A 13423-nucleotide genomic window follows, 5' to 3' on the forward strand; every position below is an offset into this window, starting at 1 on the left:
TTCAAAATGATGAGTTAAGGTTAACAATAATAAGAAATAGCAAGATTTACTTGGCTCTCACATATTTTGTGTTGTGCTGAAATCGACTACAAAAATCTAGTTTATACTGATTTATACATGGTAAGTCAATAAATTCCTCACTAAAAATGAGTAGATATTTTGTGTAGTTATTGTTACATTTTTATCATATCATCATCATCATCATTTTAAAATTTGAAGAATCTGCATAAAGTTTGGAACAAGTGTTTGTTTTGTTTTGCTTTGTAAAAGCTGCCTTAATTATGCAACACTGAACTGGGAACCTTCTGAAGTCTAGACAAATAAAGCACTTTTTATAAATCATGGCAACTGTGCAAGTCTCATTGGACCCTTACTGTGGAAACAGAAATTTCAACTACTAGATAAGAGACACACCTTTTGGGGTAGCTGATGCTGCCAATAGTACCTCATTCTGGAATTCTGAACTATAAACTGGGCTGAATGCATTCGTTTCATTGATGAGTGGGAAGAACTTCATGAGTTGAATGTAGTGCTAGAGAACTTTGAAAATTTGCAGTGTTTTGTGGGCTAGCCTGAGATGATGATGCTGTTTCAAAATAGACAATGTGGACCTTAGATCAAAGTCTGCACTTTAGTAGATACAGGTTAATGGCAAACATTTAGAACCCTCAATACAGTACCTACAAAGACCATGTTTACAAAGAAAACCTCAGCCATATTTATGCCAATCTTGTGTTAATGAAAGTTGAAACATTCTTCAGATTGTGTTGTATTCTATTGCTCCATAAAGAGTACAGTAACATTTTCTCTTCCATTTATAACACCATTATTTTTTCTTTAATTGGTTAATCAGTAGGAAAAACATTTTCAATAGAGCATCTATACAATTAACTGAGAAGAGATATGCCCCACATTCTACATGTTTGCTTTATAGACATAATTTTGAACATGAGAATATAGATTTCTTTTATTCTAAAGGTCTCAAAGAGTTTCACCAGGAATTTGGTTATATCCCTTCATAGATGCACCTATAACTGGGCATAAATGTTAGAGTTGGTTAGTGAAGAATGGTGACTTTAAATATTGGCTTCACTGGCTAGATTTGTTTTCCAGACCAGAAAGACCTAGACAGAAGTTCTGACACCACCATTTTTCTAGCTGTTCTGGCTCCGTAATTTAACTAACTGTTTGACCTACAGATTACTCTTTTAATACTAACCCTCAGTTTCCTTATCTGTAAAACTAGAATGACAATAACCTATCATCTCACTGGCTCACTTTGGGTATTAAATGAGATAATTTATAAAGCTTTTAACACAGTCCCTGTTACTATAATGAGTACTCAATAGATGTTACCTATTTATTGTCATAAAGTACATGGAAAAGTTACTGTCGAATATTGATGGGACATTCTCCATAAATTACATCACATACCCCAAGGAGATGTGGAAATAGCCTTTTGAGAATGTGTGGCACAGAGTCTGGATGTTCCTGTAGTTTCTTCAGGAACAATGGTATTACATCTGAAGCAGCCTCACACTCATCTAGATTAAGACATACGTGAATTGGAAACCTTACATTCTGTAACATAGAATAGAACAGAATATAAATTTTTATGCAATTATAATATCAGATTAAAATCAAAATGTAGGAAATTGATTTCAAAAATATTTAAACATGGTTCCTTTGTGCATTTATTCCTGTTTGACACATAGGTCATTTTCTTTTTGTTATGTATTAGGTCATTGTCTACTGAAAACAAAATCACCAAAACCTACCCTACTTTCTCAGCTAACATAATTACTTTAAAAAAAACACTTTTTATTTGAAATAATTTAGACTCACAAGAAGTTACAGACATACTTTAAAGAAGTTCTGGGTACTCATTACTTGACTTTCCCCAGTGTTGACATCTTACATAAGTAAAGTGCATTATACAAAGCAGAAAATAATTGGCATAATACAATTAACTAGACTACAGGTCGTACTTCATTTTCACCAATTTTTGAATGCACTCTTTTTATTTTCATGTATAATTATATGACATGTTACCATATGTGTGTATTTCTATAACCATTTCCACAATCAAGATATAGAACCGGCTCGTGATTACAAAGGAGCTCCTCATGCTGCCCGTTGATAATCACAGCGGTCTCGCCTGTCCTAACCTTTGGCAACCATTGTCTGTTCTGCACCTCTATAATGTTAACTACTCTTCATAAAAGAAATTATTTCAGTTTAAGACACAGCGAGGAAAGGTTTAATAATAATTCTTATCCATATTTTACATGCATTAAAAGTATAGTGTAAAAGAGAGTGTAGATTATTTATTGGAGATATTTGGAAATGGGTCACATAAGTATAAGGATTTACAATAATAAATTTTTAACTGTCAAAAATACACAGGAATATAATTTTAGTTTATGAAATAGTAAGATGCTAATTGTTACTGTTTTATTTTCGGGGTACAAATTAATTGTTATGGGTCACGATCTCACAATCACTGTCTTGGACGACTGTTACGGTACAAAAGCACAGGAAAACAAAACTTAGGGAATATTATCTATTTTGAATGGCCAAAAAAGGAATTCCCTGCTTTGAAAAACAAATCTTTTTAGGCTTAAATGAAATATATTATGTTTTCAGTTGCAAATTCCTATTGAATTTATATGGTGTTTGAAAGTATGTTTATCATAAAATGTTTGATGCATTAATAAGCATGTATGTGACACAAAACAATGAAATGTCGTTCTTAAAGTTAATAAACTAATCTTTGAATAACAGATTTGTAATGCTTTTGAAACTCTATATGCTTGTATAGTTTTAGAACTTATCATTATTTCTCTTTCCCTAAAATGAGAAATTATTCATTTGGGCAAATGTAATCTCTCTCCATCACCTGATTTCTATAGTCAAGTGCCAGTCATTGCAATTTTGAACAGAAATGACAATAAAATCTGCTTCTATTTCACAGCTAAGGTTGTAAGTAAGTTTTAAAGAACTAAAGCGTAACAATCAAATTATAAGACCCAAGACCTAAATTGCGTGAGAATTTTGGGAAGCTCATGCTAAATAGGGCTAAATCCGTATATATAGTGATATCTCTGAGATACTAAGAGTTCAGTTCCAGACAACCAAAATAAAGCAAATATCACAATAAAGTAAGTCACACGATTTTTTGGTTTTCCAGTGTAGATAAAAATTGTGTTTATACCATAGTCTATTAAATGCACAATAGCATTATGTCTAAAAAAATCTATATACCTTAGTTAAAAAATACATTCTTGCTATAAAATGCTAATGACTCTCTAAGTATTTAGCAAGTCATATCTTTTTGCTAGTGGACAGTACTGCCTCAATGTTAATGGATGCTGACTGATCAGGGTGGTAGTGGTTGTTGAAGGTTGGGATGGCTGTGGCAATTTCTGAAAATTAGACAAAGATAAAGTTTGCCTCATTGATTGACTTACTCTTTCACAAAAGATTTCACAATGGCATGTGATGTTGTTTGTTAGCATTTTATCCACAGTAGAACTTCTTTCAAAATTAAAGTCAATCTCAAAAATTGCCACTGCTTTATTCACTAAGTCTCTGTAATATTCGAAGTTCTTTGTTGTCATTTCAACAATGTTCACAGCATCTTCACCAGGGGTAGATTCCATCTCAAGAAACCACTCTCTTTGCTTTTCCCCAGGAAGCAGCTCCTCATCTATTTAAGTTTGATCATGAGATTGCAGCAATTCAGTCACATCTTCAGACTCCACCTTCTAGTTCTAATTTTCTTGCTGTTTCTAATACATCTACAGTTACTTCCTTCACTGAACCCTTGAACTCCTCAAAGTCATCCATGAAAACTGGAATTAACTTGTTCCAAACGCCTGTTAATGTAGATATTTTGACCTACTCCCATGAATCACAAATATTCCTATGGCATGTAGAATGGTGAATTATTTCCAGAAGGTTTTCCATATATTTCACCCAGATCCACCAGAGGAGTTTATGGTAGCTATAGTCTGATGAAATACACTTCTTATATAATAATGCTTGAAAGTCAAATTCCTCTTGATCAATGGGCTGCAGAATAAATACTGTGTGAGCAGACATGAAAACAACGTGAATCTCCTTGTACATCTCCATCAGAGCTCTTGATTAACTAAGTGCATTGTCAATAAGCAGTAATATTTTGAAAGGAACCTTTTTTCCTGAGCAGTAGGTCTCAACAGTGGGCTTAAAATATTGAGTAACCATGCTGTAAATAGATGTTCTGTCAACTGGGCTTTTTTGTTCCATTTATACAGCACAGGCAGAGTAGATTTAGCATAATTCTTAAGGGCCCTAGGATTTTTGAATGGTCAATGAGCATTGGCTTCAACTTAAAATCACTAGCTTCATTAGCTCCTAACAAGAGACTCAACCTTTCCTTTCAAGCTTTGAAGCCAGGCATTTACTTCTCTAGCTATGAAAGTTCTAGATGATATCTTCTAATTGAAAGCCGTTTCATCTACTTTAAAAATCTATCGTTTGGTGTAGCCATCTTCATCAATTATCTTAGCTAGATCTTCTGGATAACTTGCTATTTCACTTTGTGTTATGGAGATGGCTTCTTTCCTTAAGCCTCATGAGCCAGCCTCTGCTAGCTTCCACCTTTTCTTTTGCAGCTTCTCCACTTCTCTCAGCCTTCATAGGTTTGAAAAGAGTTGGGGCCTTATTCTGGATTAAACTTTGGCTAAAGGGAATGTTGTAGGTGGTCTGATCTTCTATCAAGACCATTCAGACTTTCTACATATAAGAAATAGACTGTTTCACTTTCTTATGATTTGTGTGTTCACTGGAGTAGCATTTTTCATTTTCTTGTACAAGTAGAGGCCATTGTAGGGTTATTAATTGGCCTAATTTCAATATTGTGTTTCAGGGAATAGGGAGGCCAGAGGGGAGAGAGAGATATGGGGTAATGGCTGATTAATAGAGCAATCAGAACACATTTATTTATAAAGTTTACTGTCTTATAAATATATTTATGGTATGGTCCGTGGCACCTCAAAATGATTACAATAATATCATCAAAGATCACTAATCACAGATCAACATAACAGACATAATAATAATACAAATGTTTGAAAGTGTGAGAATTACCAAAATGTTACACAGGGACACAATGTTGTTGGAAAAATGGTGCCAAGAGAGTTGCTTGATGCAAGGTTGTCATAAATCTTCAATTTGTAAAACACACAATAATTGTAAAGCACAATACGAAGAGGTATGTCTATGCAAATGGATTTGGGTCAAGGGATTAAGAACCTCAAAAACCCAAGTTCTTATGTCATCATTAATATTTAATGCATTGCATGAGCTTTAAAATATTAAGCATTCAAATATGTGAAAGTTTACTTGGAACAAGAATTTCTCTTTTTTCAATGAAAACATCACTGAAAAAATAGTAGGCATTTTTCTAGCTGATAGTGTATGGCCCAAACATATCCAAAGTGATTGTGCTTGCTTAAAGTCTGGGCCAGGCGCAGTGTCTCACGCCTGTAATCCCAGAACTCTGGGAGGCCTAGGTGGGCAAATCACAAGATCAGGAGTTCAAGACCAGCCTGGCCAACATGGTGAACCCCGTCTCTACTAAAAATACAAAAATTAGCTGGACAGGGTGGTGCATGTCAGTAGTCCCAGCTATTGGGGAGGCTGAGGCAGAAGAATCTCTGGAACCCGGGAGGCAGAGGTTGCAGTGAGCTGAGATCACACCACTGCAGTGAGCTGAGATCACGCCACATGGAGCAAGACTCCATCTCAAAAAAAAAAAAAAAAAAAAAAAAATCTGGATCTGAATTTTCCAGTAGTGAAATAAAAATGAAATGCATTGTGTCTAAGTCCATTTTATGCTGCTATATATAACCCAAACCTGAGACTGGGTAATTTATAAAATAATAGAAATTTGTTTGTCGTGGTTCTGGAAGCTGGGAGGTCCAAGATCAAGGCACACATCTGGTGTCTAGTGAGGGCCTTCTTGCTGCACCTTCACATGGCAGAAGGTGGAAAGGCAAATGGAGAGGAACATTGTGTCTTCACATAACAAAAGAGTAGGAGAGAGGGAATCCACTCCCAAAAACCTTTTCATAACAGCATTAATCCATTCATGAGGATGGAACTTTTGTGACCTAAACACCTCCCAGTAGGCCCCACCTCCCAACACTGTTGCACTGGAGATTGTTTTCAACACATAAATTTTGGGGGACACATTCAGACCATAGCATATAGTTATGTGATCATATTGGAAAGGAGGAAGAATTTAAATTTATCAGGGAGAGACAAGGTTTATTCTTGAGATTCATGTCCTCAAAATTTGTATGGCCAATTCAAACAGAAATTTTATTATGAGTTTTTTTAAACATCCTCTAAGAAAACTTAGCAACGTAATATTAAAATACAACTTTATGAATATGATTCCAGGGAACATAACAAACACAATACTCTCCAAAACGAGTTTATAGCCGGTTCTAGAATCGGTGTGGCCTCAAATAGCAATGTCCTCCTTGACTGGAAGCACGATGAAGCACCCCATATTTATCCTTCCTGACTTGAACTAATTTCACCTAATTAGGTACTCTTTGGTGATTTACAGTAATCCAGGTTTTGAGTTAAAAGTATCTTAAGAAGGAGTGACTGAATGCTTCCCTGAACCTAACTTTTGAAAAGAGCCCAACTTCTATGCTTTTGTGTTGCTGTTTAGTTTCAAAATATTTACATCTCTAAAATAGATGCCAAAGCTTTCTACTTTTAAATCATAATGATCTTAACTAATGTTCTAACCTGATTAGAAGAAACTTCACCACCAAGGAAGGGGCACCTAAGAGCAAAGGCATTAGTTTCTTCCAGATTGGGCACTGAAAATGTCACAATTTTGTGTGTTAAAGTAACCAATTACTTCAGTTTTAATAGCTTACTGTGACAGGAAGATACATGGAAGATAACACAGCATAACTAGAGAGTAACTCATTGGAAATCAAATGAGTTTTCTTTTTCCTTTTAATTCACAACATATTTTATTAGCTTATGATAGACTTAAAAGTTTATAAATTTATTGCTGGACTTCTCTAGTGCAACTCTTCTGTTTACAATGTTAATCACCTTGATAGTTGTGGATTTACATTCTTCTCATGTCATAGATGTCTGGGACAGAAAAGCACTAATTAATTTATGTCTAGGAAGAAAAATGCATTTATTTATTTCTAAATGAAAAACAAAAGAGCAACACCTTTTTTCATAAATAAATTTATCACTTGGTGACAATACAAGATGTTCTTGCTTGATTTAGATACTAGGTCCTGAAAGAAAGTATCGAAAAATAAGTGACTCAGGTTATGTAAGACTATTGAAAACAAAACTTTCTTAAATCTGTTATTGACAGGAAGGTGAATTCTCTAAATTTCCCTGAAAAGATTCATTATGGTTGAGTGCCAATGAAGCTTCTGTTTATGGACTCATGCAAACAAAGAATGGAGGTCAGGTAAAGAGCTCAGAGAACCTCCTTAAAAAGTTGTCTGTAATGTAAAAACAAAAAAGGATGAAACCTCGGTATTTTAACAATAGCTCTAATTTGTATTTTATAAGAGCTAATACCAATGCAACTTGCCTATACAGAAACTTGTGATTCCTGGACAGATGTGCAGCCAAAGAGGTTTATTTTAATTAATAAAACGGCTATGAGTATTATAATTGCAGGTTAACAATCTAACCTTAAGAAAACACTATATTCCTTTGATTAAGTTTATTTCCTTTTACTTTAAATTTTCTCCACATAGCTTAATTTTTCTCAATACCCCTTTTTCCTCCTTGATTCACCAAAAAAAGAGGTCACTGCGATGTGCTTCAAACAAGTAAAACCATCTGACAATTTTTGCTTGAAATCTTACAAATATCATTTTAAGCTCCTGTTCAATGACAAACTTGCAATTACTTTGAACAAGTTACTTTATTTCTTTGCCCTTAATTTTCTCATCTATTAAAGGAAATTAATACCTATAGGGTAGGATGGTGGTGAAAATTAGACAACATGTGATCAAATTGCCAAGTGCCTAGTAAATGCTAAATAAGTGGTATTATAATTAGTTTTAGTTTTGATTTTTGTTTGTTGTAAATAAACAGACTTCTACTTCTGGTGATTTACCAGCCAATAGTGCTTAAATGAAGTTGCCCTCTGTTGATGAAGTTTTTAACTCCTAAGAAAAAGTTTCAATCAGTCTCTCTTGTTCTAGTTTGTTGTTTTGTTTTTTTTTTCTTTTTCTTTTTGAGACAGAGTCTTGCACTGTTGCCAGGCTGAAGTGCAGTGGTGCAATCTCTGCTCACTGCAACTTCTGCCTCCTGGGTTCAAGCAATTCTCCTGCCTCAGCCTCTCGAGTAACTGGGATTACAGGTGACCGTCACCACACCCAGCTAATTTTTTCTATTTTTAGTAGAGACAGGGTTTCACCGTGTTGGCCAGGCTGGTCTCAAGCTCCTGACCTCGTGATCTGCCTGCCTCGGCCCCCCAAAGTGCTGTGATTACAAGCATGAGCCACCAAGCCCAGCCTCTTGTTCTCTTATAGAACCCATGAGAGAATCAAAAGACATATCTGTGACTTTAGTTCATACCACCTAAGCTCCTTTCCATTAACGAATTTGAGCTGTAAGATTGAAATAATAGCTAGATATGTTGGGAGGCAGGGAGCAGGAACAATAGAGAGCTACAAAGAATGTGAAAGACAATTTAGTGCTTCCCCCAGCCTGCATTTCATCTTACCCTTTGCTGTCTATGGACTATTCATCAGAATTACCATGAGCTGAAATCTCCTTTGAAATTTTAATCAATTTAACATTGGTGTATCTATAGATTAGATGAAATAACTTTTGCTGTCTCTTCTAAGCACCTTTGTCATATGAATGGCTTACAGCCCTCATATTTCTCAACATGAATTTCTAGATATCCTTCTATTTCAATCTTGTTTCCAAAGGACAAGGTGGAAGATGACAATGGTAATGAAGATTAACTGAAAGACTAATTATTTAGTCGCTGGTGGGGGGGATGAGGCATACAGCTAAATCTTTCTGTCAGGAATATTCATAACTAGTTCAGTTTAAATGCCAGATTTATGAGAGCAAGTGATCCATCTCTATCATGTGCCGGATGCTTTATTTAAGGTAGGTTCAGAAGAATCTTAATTTTTCATGCAAAGCTATTCACTGTATATCAATCCTAAAACATTGCTCTCTTTCCACTTCTCTATGTGTTATGCCCTACTTATATGTAACCACAGACATTTAGATTGAGTCTTAAATGATTATTATATGTTAGGAATCTATATTTTGGAATACTCACACAGCACTTATTTTTTAACCTGACAACAAGAATCATTTGATTGGTGACAAGTTGTGTGCCATAAACTCAACATGAATAGATTTCCAGTTACTAGATTTAGGATAGATAGGGAGAAAAATCACTAATCTGATATTTAACTATGGCCCAACAAACACAATCCAAAGTTCATAATTGTGCCACTTAATCTTCAGTTTTTCCTTGGCCATATGCCTTTTAAGTTTGTGATACTTGGTAGCTACAAAAAGTTGCTGACAGTTAGTTTTATCAATGGTAGTAATGAGTAAAAAAACTCATCGTTTTTTACAGTCTGTAAATCTTCTTGAGCCAAAGGGACTCTTATTATGCATGGATTACAGTCAGCTAGAAACCTTGAAGGCTGTGGAAGTCTGTTATTCAAATACACAGTGACATGCACATTCTTAAGCAAGTCATGAGGTCCAGGACATACCATTCCAACTAATCTCTGAGAAAAAATATTTGAAATGAGGCAAGATCTTTCCCTTCGGGTGTTTCACTCACCATTTACTCAATACCTCCAAGATTCTTTATAAACTCTAAAAGTTCCCGATGACTCAATTCTCCTTCATTTCTCTAAAGTGGGCCTTCTCACTCTTTCACCTCTGGTTGTGGCATTGTTTCTGTCCTCCTGGGCTCATGGCAAATATTTACATTGATAATTGACCACAGTGCTTTTTTCTACTGAACCTCATCACGGCCTCAGAATCTTTCTCAAACTTATACTTCAAGATTACACTAGCATTTGATCATAATCAGCATGGCAACTGAAATGAAAATCCATCTTTTGCCTTGAATGAACTAACATTGAGAACATCAGAGATCAGGGTGGGCGGTAGGGGGTTGGGGTGACAGAACGTTGCATATTTAAAGCATGCAATGCAGTGATTGGTGCTTTGATTATCTCTTAAACAAGGTGGTTGGTAATAAAGTTCAGTGAAGTATGCATTGCCCAAACATTCCAAGTCTTTTATAGAATATGGGGCATGGGAGGAAAAAGGAAGGAAGGAAGAAAGGAAGGAAGGAAGGAAAGAAGGAGAAGAGGAAGGGGAAGGGGAAGGGAAGGAAGGAGGGAGGGAGGGACAGAGGGAGGGAGACTTTCTGGTAAAGATTTTCTTTGGGCCTATATATTAGTTTTCTATTGCTGCTGTAACAAATTACCAAAAATTTAATGACTTAAAACAACAAATCAGGCTGGCAGGGTGGCTCACACCTGTAATCCCAGCACTTTGGGAGGGTGAGGTGGGCAGATCACAAGGTCAGGAGTTCAAGACCACCCTGGCCAATATGGTGAAACCCCATCTCTACTAAAAATACAAAAATTAGCTGGGCATGGTGGTGGGCACCTGTAGTCCTAGCTACTTGGGAGGCTGAGGCAGGAGAATCACTTGAACCTGGGAGGTGGAGGTTGCAGTGAGCCAAGATTGCGCCACTGCACTCCAGCCTGAGCAACAGAGGGAGATTCTGTCTCAAAAAAAAAAAAAAAATTATTCTTTTATAGTTTTAAAGGTCAAGAATCTGAAATGGCTTTCAAAAGACTAAAATCAAAATGTTGTCAGGGTTGTGTTCCTTATGGAGACTCTAGAGCACCATCTATTTCCGTGCCTTTTCCAGCTTCTAGAGGCTGTCTGAATTCCTTGGCTCATAATCTTTTTCCTCCATCTTCAAAGCCGGCAATGATGGACTGGGTTCTTCCCACATTCCATCATCTGACTCTCTTGCCTCCCTCTTTCACGTGTAAGGATCCTTGTGGTTACATTGGACTCATGAGGATAACCCAGGATAATCTCCTCATCTTAAAATCCTTAATCACATTTTCCAAGTCCCTTTTGCCTTGTAAGGTAACATATTCACAGATTTGGTAATTAGGACAAAGACATCTTTGGGGAGCTGCTACTCTGCCTACCTACCATATCTACACAGCAGCAACAAAAGAAATAAATCAGGGCGAGGAGACCTAATACTCATAGTGGATGAACTATGTTTCAAATCTCTCCTTAATTACTTTTGCCTCTAGTTATGTTTCTAAGAATATAGCTTATTATATTTGAGAACAGGGCGGAGGGTAAAATATGCTGGGATTCATCCAAATTCCACCATCCGTTTACTAATCATGTGGCCCTAGGGGGCCCGGCAAGTGACTTAAACTCTCTGTGCCTTCTCGGTATTTTGCACCTGGAAAGGGGGTGATAAAAATTTGTTTTCTCTAGTACTTCTGAAGATTAAGTGCTTTATTCCATGCAAAGTGCTTAGTACCATCTTTGGTATACAATAAATGTTGCCTCCTATCTTTACTGGAACTGTTTTTTGTACATAACATATTCCGTAAAATGCTGTTAAATGAACATTGTAGGAAAGAAGTTGCCAGTGATATAACTTTTGGATGTAATCATTTCATGATGCAACTTCTTTTGATTCTTCATTGTATAGTGTAAAAAATACCTGAAAATGCTTAAGCTCTAGCACTTTAGCCATCACAATAAATTCTATATAGTGAAGAGAATTACATATTTAACTCTATTCTAGTCCTTACACATCTGATAGACTAAATAGGAGGTTACAGGTACCTTCAGATCAGTCTGACCATCTTAATAATGTTAAATTGTTGATGTTCTAGATGTGATAAAACATTGGTAACTGAGACACAGCCTTCATATTATTAATTGAGATCCTATAAAGTGCTTTTCATTATATGTAGTATTTGCCAGCCAATATTCATTTAGCTAACCAAAGCTTTTAGAGTTCATGTTTCAATTTCCTTCAGTATGACATTTTTATATGACATCCAGTTCCAGGAGAAACTTTTTGTTTTGACACGTGCAATTAATATTTAAAAACTAGATGGAACAAAATTAATACCTCCATAGCAGCAAAGCAAAGTAAATCGAGAGAGGGAAAAAGGAAGGTATTGCTTGTCCCTAGACATATTAGAGAGATTAGCTCTAGTTTAGTGACTTTTAAAATTGAAATGTACTTCTAATGTTCTTAAGCTAGGTTTTAATGTATCCAATTGCATTAAGGCATTTTAGAACATATAACCAGGTCTAATTTTACTTCATGCTTTACTCTCAGGCCTTAAATGCCAGCCCAAAGAACTAAAACAGGCATGATGTAGGAGAAGGTCAGTAAGGGCAGGGTATCAAACAATTATATTGAACTACTCAATGGGATAAAAATAATGGAATTTCTAGAGCAGACTTGGATTCAATCCAAATACATCAATGGTATACATCCTATTGTACTTCACTGTGCTTCATCTCTATCTTTCAGCAAATCAAACCTACAGTGCTTTCAGATAATACAGGTTTAGTCCCCTGAATTTAACTGTTTTAAGGTTATTTTAGGGTTGTTAATTTTTGAAAATACTACCAGTAATCTGAATTAATTTTAATTCAAAAAAATATAAAATTATCAAATAATATAATAATAATAAATATCTCAGTGACAAGAAGCCAGACTACATTGTGTCAAGGCTTTTACAAAGAGAAAAAGTAGCCACCATGTTTCATTCTGCAATTAACGTGTAGTGGAAAAAATTTTCCTAGTACTTTTTAGACTTAAAAATGAAACTTAGAAGATCTTTGTCCAAATGATTTTACTGATAGTGTTGTACGAATATGAAAAAAGAAAATGCTTCAAATATTCTATTCAACACTTCTCTTGTACAAGATATAAAAACCCACCTTCTTATTTTGGGTTGGATATGCTATCTGGTAGGCTTTCCTAAGGATTTAAGTGATTATATTCATAACTTTAGACTGCCAGTTGTTGAAAATTTTTACCATTTAAAATAAAGATGTTAAATTCCAACCACTTGTCTGAATATGAATTCCCAGAAATCACATCTATCTAAATAGTTTTTAAATTGATTGCATTTGGTCCTAGTGAATGTAATATTATAGGTCTAATGAAAATATGATTCAAATGGAAAAATCTAACATATATAAGCTATTTGAGAATACAAGTTAAATGAAGTAAGATGAATTAAGATTAATCATATTTATAGAAAGCTCACTAGTTACTGGAAATTAAAGGTGTTTTCTGAACCAGACA

The 13423-nt window shown here is 35.3% G+C and overlaps 1 pseudogene; it reads right to left on the minus strand.

Moving 5' to 3' along the window:
* Nucleotides 1-3324: 3324 nt before the first annotated feature.
* LOC100459009 (T-complex protein 1 subunit eta-like) overlaps nucleotides 3325-13423 on the minus strand; it is a 120881-nt pseudogene continuing 110782 nt past the window's right edge.

The sequence above is a fragment of the Pongo abelii genome, chromosome 4, assembly GCF_028885655.2.
Source record: "Pongo abelii isolate AG06213 chromosome 4, NHGRI_mPonAbe1-v2.0_pri, whole genome shotgun sequence".
Taxonomy (NCBI): domain Eukaryota; kingdom Metazoa; phylum Chordata; class Mammalia; order Primates; family Hominidae; genus Pongo; species Pongo abelii.